Source organism: Phalacrocorax carbo, chromosome 24 (genome assembly GCF_963921805.1).
Source record: "Phalacrocorax carbo chromosome 24, bPhaCar2.1, whole genome shotgun sequence".
Classification (NCBI taxonomy): Eukaryota; Metazoa; Chordata; class Aves; order Suliformes; family Phalacrocoracidae; genus Phalacrocorax; species Phalacrocorax carbo.
The window spans coordinates 6,796,940-6,815,102 of record NC_087536.1 but is presented as its reverse complement, the minus strand read 5'-3'; the positions used below and the strand labels follow the sequence as shown (position 1 = coordinate 6,815,102).

The 18,163-nt window shown below is 53.3% G+C and overlaps 2 long non-coding RNA genes across 3 annotated transcripts in view; both read right to left on the bottom strand.

Moving 5' to 3' along the window:
• The window catches only part of LOC135317078 (uncharacterized), a 92,684-nt gene extending 86,512 nt beyond the window's left edge, over nt 1–6,172 (bottom strand). For both annotated transcript variants that reach the window (XR_010376194.1, XR_010376193.1), the window contains exons 1-2: nt 5,510–6,172; nt 631–785 (exon numbers count right to left, since the gene is read on the bottom strand). This is a non-coding gene — a long non-coding RNA (uncharacterized LOC135317078). The remainder of the gene's footprint in view (nt 1–630; nt 786–5,509) is intronic.
• Nucleotides 6,173–11,266: 5,094 nt separating this feature from the next.
• Nucleotides 11,267–18,163, bottom strand: part of LOC135317080 (uncharacterized) — a 58,880-nt gene continuing 51,983 nt past the window's right edge. The window contains exon 3 of the long non-coding RNA XR_010376195.1: nt 11,267–11,386. This is a non-coding gene — a long non-coding RNA (uncharacterized LOC135317080). The remainder of the gene's footprint in view (nt 11,387–18,163) is intronic.

The following is an 18,163-nucleotide window of genomic DNA, read 5'->3' as shown; positions in this document are numbered from 1 at the left end:
CATTGCCACGGTCACCAACGGAGAGGAGCTGTGAGCATCCTCCGTACCATTGCCACGGTCACCAACGGAGAGGAGCTGTGAGCACCCTCCGTACCATTGCCACGGTCACCAACGGAGAGGAGCTGTGAGCACCCTCCGTACCATTGCCACGGTCACCAACGGAGAAGGAGCTGTGAGCATCCTCCGTACCATTGCCACGGTCACCAACGGAGAAGGAGCTGTGAGCATCCTCCGTACCATTGCCACGGTCACCAACGGAGAAGGAGCTGTGAGCATCCTCCGTACCATTGCCACGGTCACCAACGGAGAGGAGCTGTGAGCATCCTCTGTACCATTGCCACGGTCACCAATGGAGAAGGAGCTGTGAGCATCCTCTGTACCATTGCAACCTCATGAGTGTCTTTGAGATGTTCAGACAAATGGGGCTTTTACAAACTCATTCACAGATGGGATTTTGGGCACATCCAGGGCCAGGAAGGCAAATCCAGGGCCAGGAAGGCAAATCCAGTCAGGGTTTACTTATGGGTCTCATTAAGGTTTGAGGATTATTTTGTGTTCTCTGCTGCCTTTTGAAAGCTATTAGTTTTTACTGGGGGATCTGGCTCCCATCTTTCCACTGCCATGCCTCACCTTAGCCTTTCTCCCTCTGCCTCCCGCGCTGTCCCCGGCTGCTGCACGCTCCTGCCGGGGGACCCCGGGGGTCCCCGCTTCGCCCGGACGGCTCCCACCGGCTGCCAGGGGGTCCTGCGTGCTCTTATACCTGACAGGTCCTCGCCAAGGAGCCCCTAGAGGAGAAGCCGTAAAAATGTTTTATGTAGGAATAGGTTGGTTTCTGTGCAATAAAACCCGAAGCCATTGAAAAGCAAGCTCCTGTGTAATTACAAAGACAGAGGAGATCGCTTCCATATGTCTGAGTGGGTGTGAGGGGCCCCGAGCCCACATCTGCTCTCTTTGTTCTGGTGGGGGAAAGGGGAGAGAAAGAAAGGGAAAACAGAAGACAGAAAAGGGAACCCGGGGTCTGCTGGAGAAAATGACCTCTTGCTAAACCCCGGCCAGGGCCGTCCCGGCTTTGAGGATCAAGGCACGGCAACATCTGGCCCTGGCCGAAAGCACACTTGATCAATAAATTGTGCTACCAGGCACAAAATCAGAGAGATCTGAGCGCCATTCATTAACGAGCTCGTTAAGTGATTGATATGCTTAATTTTCCTGTCAAATGCGGACTTCCCTTGTAAACATGTCAATTGAGAAAAGTTCAAGCTTGTCACTCGGATTTATGGCTGGAATAACATGTAGGTGGAAAAGAGCGACGCGTCCCCTGTGGCCCCTGTTGTTTCCTATTACATGTAGGGCCAACAAACCCAGGTGCTGCAGCGTCCTTCTTCTGCCCTCCTCCTCCTCCTCCCTGCCCACAGCTGAGATAACAAAAACAGACCGTCCTGCTGGAAACGGACCAGAACTTGGCCCCAGCAACGATTAGCTGATTAATTTGCTCACCTTGATAAAGTGGAACCCTTTAGCTTTAGGGTGCCTTTGATGGGCTGGTGTGGAAACCCAAATCCCACCTAGTTTTCCTTGCCTTAAATAGCTGCATGTTTAACTCTAGTGCAATATCCGTGATGAGATGGTTTTAGCCAGGCTATTTAACTTAACACCAGACCCATGATTAGATATTTTTAGCCATTACAGCAAAGGCTGACCTTTTTTTTTCCCCCTACATTCGGCCCTTTTTTCCTGCTCCTACCAGTATCTCATCAGAAGTCAGTCCCAGGCCCCCAACACCACTGCAGGCTCGTGCGGGTCTATAACCTGCTGGGCTGGTGCTGGCGTTTGGGACCCCCAAGCCACGGCCCCTGCCTCGCATGCTCTGCCCCCCTGAGCCCACGCAGCTCCTGGGACACAGCCTGCTGCAAGCAAACAGCCAGCAGCAGACCTGGTTTCCCCCCTCCAGGGAATAAGACCCCCAAAGAGCTCCAGGCTCAGCAGTTCCCATCGTTGAAGTTGGGTTCTGCCTGCATCCCTGTGGCCTGGGAGTCTGGTCACCGCAGCCGAGCCCAGCGCGGGGTCACAGCTCTGTCCAGAGACCACTCCCATGGCGATGTATGAACACAGGCAACATCAACATTTTGCTCAAAATATTTCTTTTTAGGCAAAACAGAAGTGTTTGGTTTTGTAAGCATTGTGCAACATGGGTTTGGTTTGTATTTGCTAAGCCACAGGGATGGAGGGAGAATGTGTGAAATCCAGGGATGCTGCCTCATTTCCTTTTGTCTGGGGGGACTTTCAGGGTGCAGCACTGCCTGAGCGGGCAGCTCGAGGGCAGAGCAGCACAGACCGGGGAGGAAGAGGAGCACGGGACATCACCCCCACTCCGTCACCCCGTGCTCGCTCAAATCCTGTCCCGGGAGCCAGAAGATCACGTCTGATCTGAACAACCTCAGAGGACCTTATCCTGCAGCCCTCCTCTCCCAGTCCGCCACGAGCAGCGGCCCCTCCGTTGCCCAGGGGGTGTTTGGAGGGTGGTGGGGAAGGTGCAGTGCCATACCTGCCGGGAACGGGCACGGGCAGCGTCGGTGCCGGCGCACGCAGCGAGCGCCACTGCCCTGCCTTTCCCAGGGATCCCCTTCTGGGCTGGGCACAGCTATAAATAAGCTGTTTTGTGACTGATTCATTTTTATTTCTGTTAACTTTTATCACGAAATAGCAGTCATCGAATCGACACCTCGGTTCCCTTGAGCATATTCCCTCTGGTGTCATTTCTTGATAAATGCCAAGAACAGCCTAGCAGCAGGAGACCATTATCCTGTGGCATGCTCCACTCTGCTCACATTATCTCTAAAATAACATGGATCCTCGCACAAATCCCCACAGCAGTTGTGGCAGGGCCAGAGACAGACCCAGCCTGGCTGGACCAAAGCGGCCGGCGAGGCTCGGCGCCTCTTGCCTTTCCCAGCCAGGGTCCGTTTCCAGCGAGCAGTTTTGGCCACAGTGCAGAGAGAAAGTGTTAAGTCCTTCCTATAGAGGGGGAAAAAAGCCAAAGTTTTTAGGTTTTGTATTTTCCACTTTAATTTTAGGCAGATTCCTGCCTCCCCAGGGACTGGAGGGGCCCGAAGCATTGCGGGAGAAGATCAGGATCTCACTGCCCAAACCAGGACGTAAGCTTCTCCCAGACTTTAGTGTTATCCACCTTTCCCCTTTCCTTTTTTTTTTTCTCCCAGTGACACCTCAAAGATCCCGCAAACTCAGGAACAAAGAGCAAAGGAGGGAGTGGAACACCAAACCCAGACCTAGCACTGTTCAGGTTTCACCTAATCCCCCAAATTTAGATTTTCTTTGTGTTTCTTAACGAGAATCATGAACGCCTGAAATTTAATTTGCTATGGAAATGGAATTTTATGGGGGTGACATGGGGATCCTTTCTTCACGGCAAAATCATCAAAAAACCTGTTAAAGCCAGCTAGAGGTTAGGCATTCGGGGTGGGTGGTTGAAGTGAGCGGATCATGGCAATTCAGCCTCCTTTCATCCTCGCTGACAGCTCCCAGAATTTGGGGGCCGTGCACGGGGAGGGAGCTGCGGTCAGGGGCTTCCCCGCACGGCCGGCAGCACGGCCAGCCCACCGGCTGTGGCGAGACGGAGAAGGAAACCCGAGGCAGATCCCCCTCCTGCTCGGCTCCTGCATTTGCCCGATAACCACACTCGTGCCGAAGCAGTCGGGTTTCTGGGCACTCTCTGAGCAACAAGAGTCCGATCCCGTTCCCAGGGATTTGCCATCGTTTTGTGTCAGCCTCGCGCTATATCAGTATTTATTCTTGCTAATATGACACAATTAAAGGGTAATCGTATCTGTACCTTTCATACCATGTCAGGCAAAATGAACGCTGTTAGCAGGATGATACTAACGTGACACGATAGGACATAGTTAACGCGATGAAACGTTCAGATCATATTAATGTACGAAAAGAAGGGAGGGAGAGCTTTGGCGTGTCTCACCCTTCTTGGGCGGCTCGCTGCAGTGCCCAGCGGCCTGGGGCACAGCCCTGGAAGCTCTGCTGCTCTCACCTTGAGCCGGTGCCCCTGCAAAGCCGGGGTGGACATGCCCGGGGCTGGGATGGTCACGGGTGACAGAAGAGGGAAAAAAACCTCATAAGCGGCAACTCCTATGCCCACGTCCCTCTGCGTGATGGCTCTTGTGCCTCTGGCTCCCTCCCCTTGCTTTGCTCAGTCTCCGCTCTCAGCATCTCTGACAGTTCGCACCCTAAGCAACCCTGTCCACCTAAAACTTTGAGGCATGGTGGCAAAACTTGGAGGAAATAATTAACAATTATTTCACAGGAGAAGGTTCCAGCTGGAGCAGTATCTGGTGGTTGAACATATATCTAACAAAGGATTGTTATTTAAGCAATAACCCTTGAGAAATTGGTCGTTACCAGCATTAAACGACTCAGCCCATTGCCAAGGATGGTTAACGCTCTAATAAACTGGTCATTAACTGCAGTAACAATGAATTTCGAGGGGATTATTGCTATTATAAACCTTAATCAATGGTTTATAACAGCAATAATGTGGTCCTTTCTTTTAATGGTAAGTAGTGCGGCATGAGCAGCCTGCTTGGAAATATTTTCAGTCTGGCTGATAAGACAAAAGCAGGCGTTAAAAGCCCTCCAACTCCAAACACTTTTGGGGAGGAAAAAAGGCCCCAGCGAGATTTGCAGCGAGAGGCGGTGGGGTGGCCATGGCCTTCGCGAGAGGTGCCTGTGCCACGAGCGGCACCGGGCTCCGGGCAGAGGTGTGGGGAGAGGCTGCCCGGGGAAGAGGACGGGACGGGGTCTCGGCCAGCGCTGGACGTGAGGCACCCAGCCACGAATCTGCCAGAGTTTCGGTGGATAAGGACTCCCTCGCACACAGGGACCCCAGGGACAAGCAGCCTTGAAGAATGCATTCTTGAAGAATAAAATCCATCTCCACCTCCGCACAAAGAACCACAAAGGTTACTATGGGTCATAAATTACCCTGTCTCTTGAAACCCAACTGCTGTGTGGTACTTAACGCTGCAACCTTCTGCTGCATCCCCGCAGCCTGAAAATGTCACGGGTCCCCTTCCCCTCTCCTCTCCCTGCTGCCATTTGGAGACTCCCGATATTGCCTTTTGTTTGCCAGGTGAGATGGATGTGCTGCTTATTTTCAGTGTGACAAAGCTGGGGAATAGGACAGGTTCATATTCAAAAAGTGAGGTGTGCAAAGAAGCCAGGTTCATTAAGGAGATGAGGAGGAATCTCCTGGCGAGTCGGGCCAGAGAACCCCAGACTTGGTGGATTTTCTGGAGGAGGATTGGGGGGAGCCCTTTGCTGCCTCTCTGGGGGAGTGTGGGTGCCCGGGGCAAGGAGCACAGCGCTTGGTATTTGGAGCACCCCCCTGAAGAGGGATGAGACAGCAGCTCTGGCACATTCCCATCTTTTGTGCCCTGTATCCCTTAAAAAATAATCTATAGCAATATAATAAGGTAACAACCTGATATCAGGGTCTTTCCAGAGGGTTTAAGAAGCATCCCCTTTTCTTGAGTGAGTGGAGCTAGACCAAAGGACGCTGGGTTGAAAACTGCCCACTCTGCACTTCCTTCCCCAGGCAGGCTCCCGAGAAATCCCTTGCTGGGCCGAAACTCATCTCTTCACCCCCACCCAGGGAATTATCTCCGCTTCTGTGTTGAGCAGTCGGGGGCTCAGGCACCTTCGCTCTTGCTTCAAAGCTCTGGCAGATCCAGGGCGCTCCTGGGGGAGGGCAGGGCGATCTCCAGCAACTCGGGCTGCAAAGCCCCTGGCCAATGAGTGAGTTATAATTATGCCCTGACTTTAATAGAGATTTTCTCTCTTGTGTGCCTGTGATTTCTACGGCTCTTCGGAGCTGGTTCTCAAGCCCTGCTCTTATCTCTGCGCTCCTGCAGCTAAGCTGGTTGTGCAAGGAGCTCCTGCAAGGAGCAAGGCATCATCCTGTATTAACCAGGGTGAAACCATGAGCAGTCTCGGGGCTTTGGCTGGTTTTGGCCAGCCTTCTGACATCTTTTCCGACGTGGTCCTGCTCATCCCTCCTCTGGTTTGCTCGTCAGTGTCCCTCAGCGTGGAGGGGGTGGTTGGTGACTCTTCTCTCTTCACTTTTTTTTTTTTCCAGAAGAAGGCTGCAATGGAATAAATTGGAAAGTTTACTTCATGTAGCATGGAAATAAAAAAGCTCATTCAGAAAGTTAATGATTTATTTTATAGTTTCATTATCAGGGTCACATTACTCAATAGCATTTCAAACATGTCATTTGTACAAACTATGGTAATTAAAATTTATAACGTACTTCATCAGCAGCATATGAATCTTTTAGCCAGCACTCTGCTGTCATATAAACAGTGTAATTTCAGCTGCAATTCACCCTTTATTGGCTCTCATTTGTGATTTAACAGCCATCAATGACTGTGCTATAAAGAATAAATTAACCATCCGTAAACCTTATGATGACAGGGACAGTCAAACAGACTTAAACTGCCTCCACCAGGCTCTGGTTAGCCAACAGAGGCCAGAGCCGGGAGGTGCTGGTGCGAAGGTGCGATTGCTCCCGTCACCAGGGTGCTGGCTATGACGCACATCACCGTGGGGTCCGCGAGCGGCTTCCGAAACGGAGCGTTTTCTCGGCACTGCCCGCAGGGCCTGGCCAGAGGATCCCTCCCCTCCCGCAAGCAGTTTCCTGCCTCGGAGGAGGAGTTTCAGCTACGAACAGCTTTAAAAATCCCCTCGCCATCCCTCTCGCTGCAGCGCCGTCCCGAGATGCCTTTGCAAGATCCCTGCGCCATCGCACCCTGCGCCTCCCGCTGCGACCTCGCGGTCCCTGCGTGCCCCCAGCCCCCCTGGCAGAGCAGCAGCCCCCAGGGCCACCAGGTCCTTGTCCAGCGCCTGGGGGGACCCGGGGGACTCAGCTGGAAACCCCCCGGGGCTGGCACCTCTGCTCCCATGGCCAAACCCTGCCCGTTGCTCCAGCAGAGCGGCAGTCAGCCCAGCGCAGGCAGGGAGGGCAAGGGGCAGACGGCGCAAACCCAAACCCCAGCACTTCCAGCCCCAGCAAGCTTTATGGACCTGAGAGCAGATCTACAACGAGCCATTTCTTAATCGGGGGCTCCTTGCAGCCGACAATTATCCAACAGCTTAGTCGTGCCCATCTTTTGCAGAGGGAGCAATACGTTTTAATGGGATCCCTCCTATGCTTAGAGCTGACACTGTACAAAGCTAATAAATGATATGGATTGGATTTGTTACTGAGACATCTCCAAGGAGCCTGGGTCATACAGGCCAATAAAATTGGCCTCATAAATTTACCCTGACACACAGGATTACTCCAGCATTGCTGAGGTCACCTTCTCACACTGATTTATTGCCAGCCCATGGGTTAATAATACTGTTTACGGGGTTGTTGTTTTCCCCTACACGTAGCAGATATTAATCAGCGCGTCCATGCCTTTTCGGTGCTCTGGGGGCAGGCGCAGCACAGCAGAGATGCCGGGTGAGGACAGGGTGGGGAGGGCGAGCCTGATTTATTTTCTAGGCAAGAGTTTTTGTATTTAAAAAATCTTCCGAAAGACCTCTGTGGGGGGGGTTAAACTTTTCCTTCAGCGAGTCCTGAGGGCGAGGGGTTGGTACTGGAAGTGTTCGTGACGGTTCCTGTTTCTGGGAAGTGTCCTTGTTGCTTTGTGCTGGGAACTTCTGATCCCCGGGAAGGATTTTGACATTCACAAAACTGTAATTCCCACCTGATTTGGCCCTCGGGGGAGCGAGCAGCAGCACAGCGTCCCCTGCACGAGGGGTGCCGCAGGGCGGGTGCAGCCCTGCAGAAGGAGGGAAACTGATGTTTTCCAGATGTTAAAGCAGAGGCCCCAGCAGTGCAAGCACAACGCACTGAGGGTTTGCTGGGTGCCGAAGAGGTGCCTTCATTTCAGGTTACTCTTTGCTTGGGTGCCTGAGCCATAAATATCAGAGAGGCAGCCAGGTTGCACAAAAGCCTGCAGACTTTTCCAAACCTCACTGAGGCTGGTGCAAAGAGTTTCACTGCCTTCAGCATGCTCAGGTGAAACACTACTCAGCGAGCACTTGTTTTGCAGGATTTCACTGTTTTGCTGCCAAGTAAGTATTATTTGCTGTCTCCGGGCGGGTGGCACGCACCAAGCCTCAGCACCGGTGCAGGGCTGGAGCAGCAGAAAGCATCGGCCTGAACTCCTGCTCCCTCCGAACACACGGCAGCGCTTACAGCTGAGACAGAGAGAAGCAAAACATCCTTTCCTTGCGACAAATGTGCTTCTGAGAGCTACACAAATAAACATGTCTTAAAACTAACAGAGCAGACTGTAAGTGTGTCAATATTTCCCCCGGGCCACTTCTGTCCCCAAATGCAGAAGGGATGGCTTCCTCCCCAGGGCTCCCCGGGGTTCCCTGCTTCTCCTGGCAACTTTCTCCCTGGTAAAAAGCACTTTACAAACTGGCTTTGACCTACAAGCTCCTGTCTGGGGTGAAACCCAGCTTGAGAGAGGCCCCAGCACTGTCCCATGCTGCACTTCAGATCGGCGCTGGGATACGCTCTGCTGAGACCACGCGCGGGGAGTCTCTCAGCCTGGCAGCATGAACAAGTTTGCACCCTGGAGAAATTAAAATTCCCCTCAAGATCAGACCAGATCAGTCTCTGCAACAGCACCTGATTGCTACAGATGCCACACGGCCTGTGCTCCTGCTCTGTCCCACTGAACCCGTTTTGATGGCTTAAACAGTGCCCAGGTTTGATGAAGGGCTCTGCAAGGGGGATTGCACCCCCGCTGCGTATCTGCTCCAGGGGAGGGTAAAACCTCCCCAGGCTGCTGAGGGCAAGGACCTGCTTTTCCTTCTCCATTACAAAGTTTTTGTGCTTCCATGTTAATTTAGAATGGGGGAGGGGGGAGAGAGAAATTCAAATAAAGATAGCAAATTCTTTGCCCGACCAGAGCGACCGGCGGTGTGCCGGAGTCGCCAGGCCGGCAGCCACAAAAATGAAGCAGGTGCTCTGGCAGCTCTGAAATTTATGCTGGAATTCAGACAGAGAACACAAATCACCATAATCTCCCAGTGAAAAAATCCCTGTCTGTCTCCTGCCCCGAGCACCTCGCCTGCCTGGAGAGGGAGGTGCTCAGATACAGCTCACACCTCCGTGCAGCGGGGAAGAGCCTCGAGCTGCAGCCGAGGCGCCGCGTGCTCCACGCCGATGAGCCCCAGGGGCATCGGGCAGCGGCTGGTACCCACAGGACACATGCGAGAGCACCGCGGCCCCCCTGGGGACAGGCATCCTCCTCTCTGGGAGGCATTACAGTGCACTCTGGATTTGCACGTGCTTTGCAGAGCAGCTCCCGCTCGGGCACGTGCTGCTTCTGCCCGCTTGATTGCTGCTGGGCTGCGAAGACGCCCGGCCCGCAGGCTCGCAGCTCGGCACGGGCATCCATCCCCTGTTGCAGCAACAATAAGGCAGCCTCGTGCCAAGCTGAGCTGTCACTGCAGGTGATGCTGAGGTAGAAATAAAGTGTAAGCGAAACCCAGACACCCGCTCTCATTCTCTCTCTCCCCCGCATCCTCTTTTTTTAAAATCTGTGGGAAACGAGTTTCAAGGAAAATATTTGTTGAGAGCCCTGCGCAAGGAGAGCCGGGTGACAGCGAGAGGGGGGAAAGCGCAGCGGTACCCGACGTGAAACCGAGTGGCCTAAGTTGTTTGGACTTGCAAAGAGCAAACTCCAGGATACGAATTATGGAGCACTAATTCCCAGCCAGCTTGAGCGCCACATGAACGTCTTATTTCTATAGAAACTTATTTCTATAGAATGCAATAGTACTACAGGAGCAGGCTCTTTAGTCCAGCTTTCACTGAGCAGGCCTGGATTTAAACCAGCTGCTTAGAAATCGAAAGCTCACGGTGTCGTTTCCCAGGCCCTGCTCATACTCTCCTAGGGCAGGCTGTGGCCGTCTCGCAGTGGGCTGCACTCGGCGCCCAGACGCTGCTTTTTCTTGCACCCTCGCATGCCTGGGTGCCACACGAGCATGTCACAAGGACAAGCCCATGTATTCCATGAAAAAACATGGAAAAACACAGCCTAGAGAGTTATCTTCTCTGCACCCCAGTTCTCTCTGTTGGCACTTCTGACTCCCTGGGTTTGTCGGTGCTTAAAACCCTGCAGCAAGAATCGCCTGCGTGAAGCAGCAGGGAGGTGGGGCAGGGCTGTGTGTCTGTGTGTCCACCCGTCCCTCCGTCCCCGCTTGGGTGATGTTTTTTTGGAAGTCCTCTCTGTCCCTTTCTCCAGCTCGGAGAACGGCACCATGTGTTTACCATCCCGCAGCCAAGACCCGGGGCAGCCAGCCTCGCTCCTGCTGCTTCGTGTTATTTTCATCCTGCCGTAATCGGAGGGGACAGGTGAGATGTGCTTCAAAACACTGTAATCATATTTTAAATGGAAATGAAATGTGTGAATTAAATGTAAATTACGGCAGAATGGAAGGACAATCACTATTAGTTAAGGTCTGACACCTATTTTTGCAGACCTTTCCTAAATGCCACAACTTGTTTCTCCGCACTTGTGATGAGGACTTGTAATTACGTGGCAGCTGCTCCTGCAGCCGGGTGGATGGTGGGTACCGAGGGGGGCCTGTGTATTTTAAATAGCTATGGACTGCTTGTTGGTTCTGTGAAATTATGAAGCAGCATTGATATTTTTATTCGGGAGCCATGAAAATAAACCTTGGTGTTTTCCCCCTGAAAAGGTGAGGCAGTAATACAAAAGGACGTTTTTATAGAGTCCATTTATTTAAGGGTTCCCCCATTTGCTTTTATATTGGAAAAATATGTGCCCTGCCAATGAGCTGAAATTTCTTCTTTATCTTTAATCTCTGCCCCACCTCCTCTGAGCCACTGGCTATTCCTGCAGCCTCCCTGTACCTTGAAGCCTCCCAACTAATTCTCACTTCATTTTTCACAACGGGAAGCATCCACAGGCCCTCGCCAGTCACGGCCCTGGTGTGTTAAACACGGTACATGCAGACAGGCAGAGACAGCCCCTGCCCTGTGGATGCTGCGGAGCAATGCGGCAGCCGAAGCAGCGTTATTATTTGGGATGGGAAGGTGAGTCCCAGCGAGATCAGAAGCGACACTCGGGGTCTGTGGGCACAGTCGAGGAACAGCCTCTCTGCCCAGAAGAAGTTGACTACAATAATGAGACGACTTATGTGCAGTGAAAATGGTACATTGTGGGAGAAAATAGCACTGTGCAGGATCTGGTGGCACGCCGCTCCTCGGGTGACATCTTTGTGATTCAGAGATTTCCTCCCGTGCCCGTTGTTCTGCCTGTCTCCCTGCAAAGATAAAACGTTTACTGTTCTCATTATCACTGGGAACTTTTCAGCTGGGAAAAAAAGAGATTCCTTGTCCTAAGGAAGCCGAAAGCTAACTGCTGATTTAATCTATTATTAATACCTGGGGCTACTTGGAAAATTTTTAATTTTCAAAGTACTGGACAGTAGACAGTCAAATGAAAACCGATAGCTCTGAGACCCTCAACATATCGTCACGCTGCTCTGGTGTGCATGAGCTTAGGTGATGAAATGCCCAGCTCAGGGCATCACAGGGGTGGCACAAACGTCTTTATGGACTCAGACATTTAGCTGCGCTCAGAGCCTGCCCTCAGCCCATCCTGCGGCACACGCCAAGGAGAGATGAGAGACACGAGCGTCCCTTCTGCTTTGGGCACCTTACACGGATGAGCCGAGCGTGTGGGAGGCCAAGGACGGCGCCCGCGGTCCCTTCGCCGGGCCCCAGAGCCAGCCGCCCCCACGGGGATGCGGCCGCTGGCAGCACGTCCCAGCAGCAGGGCCCGGAGAAGAACCGGGTTTTTGTCATTTCTGAGATTTCCCTTCCCTGTTTCAAAGCAGAAAGGCATTTGGGCTTAATTTCTTGCAATATTGCACCGAGGGAAATATATTATCACATGTTGGGATAATCACAACATTTAATTCTGGTTTCAATAGTTCTTACAGATACATATATATAGTACATCGAAACAAAATGCTTTTTGAAATGGAAAAAAAACTTATGCCATTTAATTCCTAAAAGGTCAAACTGAAATGCTTTGGCCTTATCGAAATGATTTTCTCCTTTGATTTTTCTTTCCAAATGCAATTTCATCAAAATCAGCGCGTTTCCGCAAATGTTTCACCTTTGGTGAAATGGCATCTTCCGACAGAGAAGTGTTTTGTGGGGAAATTTCTGACCGGGAACGAGCCACCTGCTGCAGCTGGAGGGGAGGAGCAGCGGGTCTCGCCGGCGCCCAGCCTCGAGCGCTTGCAGCGCAGACAAGCTCCGGGCAGGACTTTTCAAACCGAGTTGTTACGGCTGGAGATGAGATGCCAGGAGACCAGCGCAAGGGCTCTCCCCGCTGCTCGCACCCCACCAAATGAAGGCAGCCGGTCGCAGGCAAAGCTCAGCGCGTGCTTGAGCGAGGGGCTGGATCGGGCCCCGCCGCACGGCAGCCGGTGCCACCCCGGCACCGCCAGAACAGCCGCTCGTTTCCCCCTCGCAGCCGTCCCTGGTGGGGGTGTGATGAAGGGGGAAATGTCTCTCATTCCAATCAGGTGATTCACTGCCCTGGCCCCGTGCTGAATCCTCCCTCCTCCCCGAGCGAGAGCGCTGGGAGGATCCAGAGCCTTCTCTCCTATTTTTACAAAGCTTGCAGCATTGTCAGAAAGGAAAGGGTACCATCTGGTTAGCCCTTGTTTACTGCACACCCTGCCAGTTTGAGCTTATTAATCATATTTACCCAAGTATCTTAATTACTCCCTGTCTAGCGACTTGCCTTGCACTCAGCTGTTGACCCGCTCCCCTCCCCTCTCCCTCGCTCTTTTTTTTCTCCTTCTTTTTAATTCCTTCCTATCATTAATCACAGGAGCAGCGTGGGCAGAGGACCCGCGGCTCGGCTCTCGCTGGCGGTGGCGTTGCTCTCACAGCCGACGGCCTGGAGTTCGCCGCCGGCTCCTGCCAAACTTCGCAACGCGCCCGCCGGGGTCGGGGGAGGGCGAGCGGGCAGCGCGGGGGGCGCGGGGGGCGCGGGGGGCGGTCCTGCCCCTGCCCGCCGCTGCCCCGGCCGCCTGGCTGCGCGGGGCTGGGGGCTGCCCGCTGCCCTGCCGGGGCACGCCGGAGGGCGTGAGCTTGCACGAGGAGACACCATTAAAGATGGAAATTTGTTGATCCAGGCTCTCCCGGCGCTCCAGCGCGAGAGTGGCACCGTTTTCTTTACGACCTCATAAAGTCACAGCCGAGAGGCCGATTTGGAAAACAAACTGCCTCAGGTTGACAGATAATTAGATACAGGGGACATATTATACGCCTTTGCATATAAATGCGCTCTGAAGCACGTTGGTTCATCAGAAGTTTAGGCTACAGGAGAAGCAGGTACTCCCGGCACATCAGGATATATGTGCTGGTGCAGCCTTCAGACGACGGCTCCATTTTATGGCCCTTTCATCTCCTGTTTGCCGGTGTTCTGTGAACTCGGCTGCACTTCGGAGGCAAAGCTGCCTTGCTTTGCTTTGGTTTCCTTTGGTTTGGTTTGTCTGGGGCTTTTTTACCCCAGCAGCCTTCTGAGCTTCCTTCTTCCCATGAGGCAGGGCTTGCGTTTTGCATCCTGGATTTTATGCTCCTGTGCTTGCAGCAGGGAGGAGTGGCTGAATGGGGATTCATTACTATTATTACTATTTTTGTGTTACTATATCACATCCAGACCTCACTCTTCCCGAGAGCCAGCCCGCTGAGAACAGCAGAGCAATTCTGAAATGACACGGTCCTTGTATTTATATGGCAATTCAGCATCCTGCTCTCCCAGCCCCCAAACCACGAGGTTTCAAATATTAAAACAAAACAAAACAGTTGGGTTTCTTTTTATGCACTTCAAGATTTAAGGTGTCATCCAGCCGTGTGTCAAGCTCTCAGGGTTTGCTTTTCCAAACGAAAGCCAAGATCCCCGTATGACGATGGCTCTTGCTGGGGGTGTTTTCAGAGCGTAAGCCCAACGTGCAGGATTTGACCAAATTTTGCGTGCACAGCTGCAGACCCCTCTGCTCACCTTTCAGTGGCTTCCTCTCCCTCCAAATCAGACCTGCACCTCACTAAGATAAGTCTTCTTTCCCAGCTCCCCCCCACATATCCCTCTATATTGGGGGTGAGGCAAAAAATGTCGATTAAATGGCCATATTCCCAAGGAAAGCTTCACTATCAGTCCTTCTCCCCCAGAAACGGAACATAAAAATGTGTGTGGGAAAGATAAAGCTGTCAGAAAAGGAACGGGAGAAATAACCCCAACCCTAAACCCCCATCAGGCCCCATGGAAGGAGGTGATATAAATAGAGTTGCTGTCACTTTGATGAATTAGATCTTTTGTTAATTAGGATACATTGATTTAAGGGTTGTCCAACCAGATAGACCTCTTTCCTTTCCCTTCCCTCGCAAATTACAGCCCAGGGTGGTGGCACCGCATCTGCCTCCCTGCCTTTCATTGCCTCCTTCTGCAAAGATCATGTTTCCACTTTCACGTCAAGAAGAAACCCGGGCGAAGCAGAAAGAAACCCAGGACGTGGCAGAGCTGGTCACGCTGTGGACTTGAACGCACTGTGGCGGGGAAAACGCCGGAGAGCTGAACGCGCCGCTGGGTGTTTCTGGCGTATCTGACTTTTGCACCCTCCTCACCCAAGGCACGACTTAAACCGGTTCTGTCAGCGGAGCCTCCGCTCGGGAGCGCACAAACCACACAGGCCAAAGGGGGCAAAGGCCAGAACCTCCATCTGCCACCTGGGGAAACCGGGAGGCTTCCACGGGGAGAGTCAGGACCAGGGCTCCGGACCAAGGCCAGCGTCCGCAGCCGAGGCCACGTCTCCAAAAGCAGGCGGGCGCTGTGTCAGCAGCACCCAGGCTACTAAGATTCTTCCAGGCTGCATGAAAGCATGGCTCTTCCTGCCGTGCCCGGGCTGTCCCGGCGGGCTGCTGCGGAGTCCCGGGTGCTGGTATTGTTTCCCATCCCACCTTGCAGCTGCCCCAGCTCCATCCTGCTTGGCTGCAGCAAGTGAAAATCATCGGCTTTCTCACCGGAACCCTCTTAGCAAGCGAGGATTCACCCCTGCTTGGCACCCCCTCCCTTTGGCCGCTGCAAACCGGTGCTCCCATTGCTCTTGCCCCATAACGGCCGTTGGCTCCGGTGAGCCATGGCTTTATGGTGTTTGTATCGGCGACTTCCCCCGCTCCTTCCCGTGGTCCCCGCAGACTTCCAGGCTTTGCAGGTTTCCTCACCGCCTCTTGTCGTCACTTGAGCACCAGCGAGTCCGAGGGAGAGAGGGGAGAAAAAGTGCTGTGCTGTGTGGATTATTGTGTGTTTGTCATCTGGAATGGTATAAGCTGTAGGTACAGCATCTCCCAGCGGTGATTTATGGCCCCTGTCAGGCAGCACCAGCGCTTTGTCTGCTGTAGCATGGAGGATGAATGCAGTGCTGTCAGCCCGGGCAGGGCAGTCTTTCTCTCGCTCTGCTCCGCACACTCGCTCCCCATTTCACGCCACTGAACATAAACAATCTTTTGTAAACCTGACAGTCACACTTGCTTCTTTGGAAACATAAAGCAGGAATGTATGACTCGGCTTTCATTACCCAATTTCCTAGGCTGTGCAGAAAGCTCTCCAGGAAGACAGGGAAGGGGAGACCCCAGAGGACCGGAGAGATCCCGAAAAAGATAACGGGAAAGGGATGCACCTCGCGTGGCACACGTGTGCCAACACCGGCCCTGAACACAGGCGCCCTGACACGCACACGCTGCATCGTGATTCACGCACGTATTTCCCATCGCGATTTTGACACAAATGTGCCCTTCACCGACAGAGCTGCGTTGCGCTCCTGGAGCAATGCACATTTCCTACCTCAATTGCTGCCGTATATCTTCCTCCCTCAAGCAGAAAATCTAATAGCGGCGTAACACCAGGATCACAGCCTGCTCCGTAATGGCCTCTCACGTGCCCACCAGAGGTAACAGAAAGTCTTACAAAAACTAATGCACTTTTATTACTATTAGTAGTAATTGCAATAATCCTGTATGGAAAGTGCCCAAAGCGCTCTCTTCAAATTCAGCTCTTCCCAAAGCTAGAGAGGGTGTTGAGAAGTTACGGTGGGAGATGGGTGGGAAGGCGGGGGAAGAGCCAGCACCTTCAGCATGATCGAAGCATCAGGCAACCGGCTCCTGCCTGCACCATACCCCGGGGAGGACCAGGGCCACCTGGGCGTGCAGGAAAGGCGGGCGCCGAGCCAGGCCCTACGCCTGGTGCAAGCCGCTCTTGGCTAATGACATGGGTCTAAGAAGCTCTTAAGATCGGGAGCACTTAGAGCGGGGATAAATGGACCATCTTGTCTGAAGTGCTAATGGGGAGATACGCACTCACGCTCAGCCTGCGGAGCCCAGGAACCCGCCCCGCTGTTACGGTTAGTGGTGAGATTTAGCCACTGGCGTAAAGCACCATGAATTTAAAACCTGCCAAGGGGCAGAATAAATGCTGTTGATCTTGTGGATGCTATAAAAGGCGTGAGAAGCAGGTCCATCTCGGTCCTACCGCAATTTACTGCTCCAACTTTGAGCGAGAGCGTGGATCTCACGCAGACGGCAGACAAAGCCAGGCGGGCACGTCCCTCTGTCAGCGGGGACACCGAGATGCACGTTGCTCATTGCCACCTCTCTGAAGGGACGTGAGCGGGCACAGACCCTTCCCCAGAGCAGTCATCAGCCCATTGGCGGGCTCCCCTGGCCATTGCTCGGGGCTGGAACTGGATGCAGGAGACGAAGCCCAGACCCCGCTCAGAGAAATTGTCCTCACGGCCCCTCCTGCAGTGGGAGGGAGCGTTTTCTCTCATGTTTCTGGAAGCTGAAGGAAGAAAAATGCCTAGCTGCATTTTGGCTCCCCAGCGCACCCGCGTGAAGGGCTGCAGGCAGCTAACGGGAAACCAGAGACATCGCAGGGCCGCAGGACCTGCCGGAGGGCAGCAGCATTTCGACAACCTTCCTGACGTTACGAATCGGCAAACAACGTACCACTTTCCCATCGGGGGGCTAAAGCTACCGGCTCCTCTTCAAGGCGGGAGGACGCCAAGATAAAAAGCAAAGAGAGAGAAGCTCCAGCCCCGACGTGTCCTCCTGGCTCCCGCTGCCCCCAGCAGCTCACTTTTTATCACTGGAAAAAGCTCGTTGGATCCGCTCAGCCCTGGGGGTGCCCGCCCAGCTGCCGGTGCCTCGCCAGCCCCGGGCCGCGCCGAGCGAGCCACGCTGCCTCGCCGTATTTTACAAGAACAGCTGCAGCCTTGCTGGGAACATTTCTTCGCTGACGTGCTCCTTCCGTTCCCGGCTCTGGCGCTCCCCTCTCTGTCCCTGTGACTTTGAGATCAGGGACGCCGGGCGGGGGGGGCACGGCAGAGGAGGGAAATAGCTTGCAAATAGTTTGCTGTTTTCTTTTCCAGATGGTTTGTTTTGGAAGTTCCTCCGTGTAAGCCTGAGTGCTGAGACTTGAACATCTGCTGAGGAGGAGCCTGCTCGGTATAAATGCAAAGAGGCTGCTGGAAGGGCACATTTCGGGAGGGCTTTGCTGCTTCCAGAGTGGCTCAGCCTGGTGGCAAAGGTTACCTTTGCATGCCGAGGCTGCAGGAGGGCAGAGGCGCTCCCCGCGCCCTGGCTTGTGCCCTCCACTCTCTTCAACTCCACAGCTGCACTTCGGGTATGATTTGTGATGTGGTTTAGTGTGTGTCAAGGAGACCTAGAGCTTACGGAAACACACCCTTTAAAAATTTGCATAAATTTGAATAAGCAAACAAGCTGGTCTCTTATCTGTGGCCTTTTCAATGGATTTAAAACCAACTATTTATACTTGTGAGCACAATCAAATAGGTGTTTTAGTGACAGCGCCGCCTCCTTGCATTTGGCTGCTGAGGGAGTGGATCTATTCAGGGCTGGGATGGCTGGGGCTGACCATGCTGGAGGCCTGCGGGAACCACAGAAAATATGAGTAACCGGTTCAAGGGATCAGTGACAGGAAAGGAAACTTTCCTGGCAGGTCGCTA